Raw genomic sequence first — 4,864 nt, 5'->3', positions numbered from 1 at the left:
TTGGTGCTGCAAAGGAAAAAAATTAACACACATGAAGATTAGCATCAAAACTGAGAAACACATGAAAACTTAATAATGACACTAGTGCATATCTCACTTAACGAGATTCCACTACAGGGTGGGAAAGGGAACATCTTTAGTGCAGAAGTTACCCTAAGGACGCTATAGAACACATTTATCTCTAAGAAGGTTTCACTATTCTATTAGTCTTCAAGAATATAGATGAGAAAATAGGGATTACATTACAGCTGGATTCAGTCCAGTAAAAACGGCTTTTCGTCAAATTAAAATCCAAACAGAAGCAATAGAGTCAAAGCTGATAGCCTCCCCAGATAGATATGGTTTGCTTACAGGTTTGGATGGTGTTTTGTTACTTGCTTTATAACTCAGTCAGAAGCAGATTTATTTTGATGGTAAGTGCTACAAGAGAAACTCAGGAGTATCAGTACCAAATAGGTGTGAGTAAATAAAAAAAGAACACAGAAGACTGAAGTAAGGGAGATGAGATTCACTACAAAGTCTGTTTTGTGGCTTGAATTTATGTAATTAAGGGAAAACAGCAAAACAAGTAAAGCTGCAGAGAACTCTGTATTATGATTAAAGAAACGCAAATACTATAAGGAGCTCAGGCTGTCTCAATGACAGTGCACAGAAAAACAACTTGGAAAAAGTGAGTGATTTTTCCATATTGGTTGTATTAAAATAGTCAATTTAAAAATATTTTTTTTTACCTAATCTCAAAGTGGTCATGTCCAACTGTAAGCCCAGCAACCTCCTTTGTGCCCCTAAGAGCTTCCAGACATATCTGATAACACAATTATTTTCCTTATATTTGAAAAATAGCTCTCTAGTTATGAAGCATAATAGCCCACAACAGTAATGAAAACATCAGTAAAAGGAAGGGCTAGTGGCCTCTGCTCTCTCCATACATTGCTTGCACCTATGTGTTTAAACCTGAAAGTTTTCTTAACTGTTAAAAGTACATCATACTTGTTTCAGAAGAAAAAAGATGACTGCATTCAACATAAAGCATCCCCATAAAGTCAAAATGATTAAGCTGTTGAAAATATGTAATGATTTTATAATTCAATGTGGAAAAGGCAATTGCTATGTAAAAACCTCATGTGAATCTAAGAAAGAAAAAAACCCAACAAAACAAAACAAACAAACAAAAAAATCAAGATGCTTAATAGTCATCCCTCTGTCCATGAGGGAGTTGGCATAAAGCAGCATTTAAGCAACACGCATTCAATTTTGTTTGGCATAAGGATAGGAGAGATCTTGGAACTGGGAGTTATAAACAGCAGAAACAAGAATGAGATCCCCTTAAGTCTGAAAGGGGACACAGAAGGTAATTGTTAAAACAGAATAAAATTCCTGGACTTAATCTTGGATTCTCAGCATGAGAATTCCTGCTTTTTCTGATGTATTTTTATTCAACTTTGTGTCTAAAGAGAGCATAAGCTACATGACTGAATAAATAATCAGCAAGCTAACAGAATCCATCTATATTAAAAAAAAAAAAAGCATGTAGGAACACAATTGTAGTTTTTTTGAGCAAGAGCAATTAGGGTTTTATAAATTCATTTATGCTAAATGCACCTCAAGCTTCTGTTTCTGACATTTTCTTTACCATACATACAAATGTAAACTAATACCATCTTTATTTCCCATATGCATGAAACGTTAAAAAAAAAAACAACAAAAAACCAACACAAAACTACCACAGCCCCCAAAAGCTACAAGCTTCAGCCCTTTCCAGCTTTCAGCACACTAGTCCCCTTGTCCGAAGCAAGGAAAGGCAGGGAGCTGAATGGAAAGGTTCTGTTTGTTTTTATAACCCCTCCTTAAGCGTTTGAGAGGCTTGATGGGGAGGTGGGGGTAAGCACAAAGTGAAGCATTTCCTTAATTTCTCAGGGCAACGGATTTAAGATTGGAAATTGCATGAAAAGATGCACACTTACTGGAAGGAAAAAATAAAATTATATAATGCCAGCATTAGCTATGGAAGAACTCAAAGCACATGGCTAAACAGCATTAGAGTTGAAAGGGGGAAACGGAAGGGAAACAAGGGAAATTAAGTAATGCCAAAAGAAAGAAGGTGCAGCTATATCCCTCTGAGACACATACTCTTTCTAAAATCATCCTGCAGTAAAGTTATTGTTCTCAGCAACTAGGAGAAAGCTCTTTTATAAATGCCAAGATGAGGTCTAAATGGCAAAAAGCCTTCCAAAACACAGCATCTTTAAGCTGCATTTAATTCAGCAACAAATGTAAACTTCAAGGAAAAAAAAACAACACCAAGCTGTTGTATAGTTTGGCATGTTTCCAGGTCACTTTAAAAATAACCATTTCTAAAAAGGTGGAAATACAGTTTTATTCTTCCTTTCCCATGTTTTCTATGGCCCTCGTTCCATGTCCTACCCATGATTCCTGTGACCTTTGCAACAAAAAAATAATTTACGTCCAGATGTGAAGGGAAAAAGTGACTAGCTTGATTGCCAAGACTTCCTGTGATTGATATAAATTTAATATCCGAGGACACTTTCAGACACCAGGGGGGGCTCGCTGATTAGTTTATACTGGGCAGCTTCCAGGGAATCGTGCTGGATCGCATGGGCGCAGTCTGCTTTGCAAACAAATGGACACATAACAGTCAAGACTGACAAAGTATCTTTGCAGACAATATTTAAAATAGCCTATTATCTGCAAGACTGCCTTTGGATTTACCCCAGATAGTTAAACGAAACCCTGCACAACTGGAATCTTGCAACAAAAGCAAGACATTTACAGAAACTTTTGACATGGACGAAGACATTAAACACATGAGGCACATTTTGAAAGTTACATCCAAAAACAAAGGCACACCAAATAAATACATAAATGGGTTGACATTAACATTACAAACTGTTGCATTCTTTTCTGTTTGTCTTGCAGTTCAGCCTATTAAATCATACACTAGTGTCAACAGATGATTTTTACTCTTTATTGTACCTCTTAAAATTTATTTGTCTTTTTTTTCTTTTTAAAAACAACTGTTAAGAGAAGCCAAGAGAGGGCACTGTCACATCTCTGTGAAGTAATAAGCATGATGGTGAAAAAAATGTTAGCTTTTCATTCTTGCAAGAGAACAGTCAATTTTAAATGTTTATATCTACAATTTATAGCAACACTGAATGGGTACCTCAAATCTGAGACTAAACACATGAATAAATGGACATTGCTAGTGAAAAGGCAGTGGGTAATAGCTATAAATATCTGATCACCTTCAACTGTACCACAGAAAAAGACATACTTAAATATATTAGTTAAAAGATTCACATGCATTTTATAAACTATTTTAACTTACTTTCAAACTTAATAGATATATCATAGATTAAATACCCCCAAAATATTACTTCATCCACAATTTTGTCCACATTTTTGAAGAGAAATTATTTAAAGGATTCAACCAATTGTAAATAGCTTTAAACTTTGTCCCAAATTACATTTTGAGATTTGTTAATTGAGATAAAGCTGTCATCTGGATCTAGGTGCCAAAACCTATTGTGTGCCAAAAAAACCCAGCATATAAGCAAGAACGAGAAAGGAGAGGGGATGTGAGGGGCAAGAGAAAATAGCCACAAAACAAATACTGAAAAAGAAAGCTTTCCTCTTCCAGACTAAGGAAAAAAAAAATAAAAATCACTTTTATGCCGGGAAAAGAACTTTATTTCAACCCAACATTCTACTGAAAGCTAAATAATCACAACTTCATGAATTGTTTGTCTCAGAGTTTTCCTTGTTCAGGACTACAAGGTGTTCTCTACAGATTCATATGCTGTAGCTGAAGTCAGCTCAATTATATGTTCGGAGATTATCATCACTTACAAAATATTACGCAACTATGCAGCTTCTAGTAATAGCTTCCAATTGGTGACATTACAACCAGGTTTGTTGTGCCTGATGTAATTATCCCACATCAATCTCTGCTGGTTCCACTCTGGAAAAAAAAAAAAAATTCCCAATCCTAAATCTCTATCACATCCCTTGAACCAGGAACACTTGGCAAACACGGATGCAGAAACACAAGGTTCTTAACATAGCAGCAGAAATGGAAGGAGTCTATTTTCTCATCTAATCTCTACTATAAAATTAACCACTAAACTGTAAGGTTAACCCTCAAACAACATTTCGTAACAGTTATTTACATATGCTACCTGCAAAACGCTAAAGAAAAAGGTGAAACAATTTTTGTTCACCATAATTCAACACTTCATTTAGAACCTGGACGCAGCATATAACACTAGGAAGAGTAAATATAAATAGTTCAATGCTCACAGTCTTCCAAAAGACCACCACATGGCTGGATATTTCTACTTTGTGCTCCCTAGCATCTCCTACACCTTCCAGACTTTTTCCATGATCAGTGGTGTTCTGTTCCCTCATCACCCTGACAATATATTCAAGTGCATGAAGCCACAACTCAGAGGAAGCTTACAGTTCACTGCTAGATTTTGGGAGCAATGTTCTCTTGAAGGAAGTATTCCTAACATAAGTGTAGGAGTAGAGGGCTACATCTCAGAGTTTCTGATCTTCAAACAACATGTCATCTAAGTATTTCATATTAATGCTCAAATAGCCGCAGAATCTTAAAACACACAGAAACCTTAAAATAGCATGTGCATAGAAAACCCACAATAGAGAAAACCAAGTATTCATACACTAAAGGTATCAAAATAATAATAAAGAAACATCCATTCATTCAGAATGCAATTTACATTGAAACATATTAAGGAATCAGAAAGCCTAACACATCTTAGTCAATGTTTCTGTGCTAACTTAAAAGCCTTTAACATGCCCTCGAGCAAGAGTCAGACCACTC

The sequence above is a fragment of the Chaetura pelagica genome, unplaced genomic scaffold (genome assembly GCF_000747805.2).
Source record: "Chaetura pelagica isolate M959 unplaced genomic scaffold, ChaPel_1.0 scaffold356, whole genome shotgun sequence".
NCBI lineage: Eukaryota > Metazoa > Chordata > Aves > Apodiformes > Apodidae > Chaetura > Chaetura pelagica.
This window is presented reverse-complemented; position numbering follows the sequence as displayed.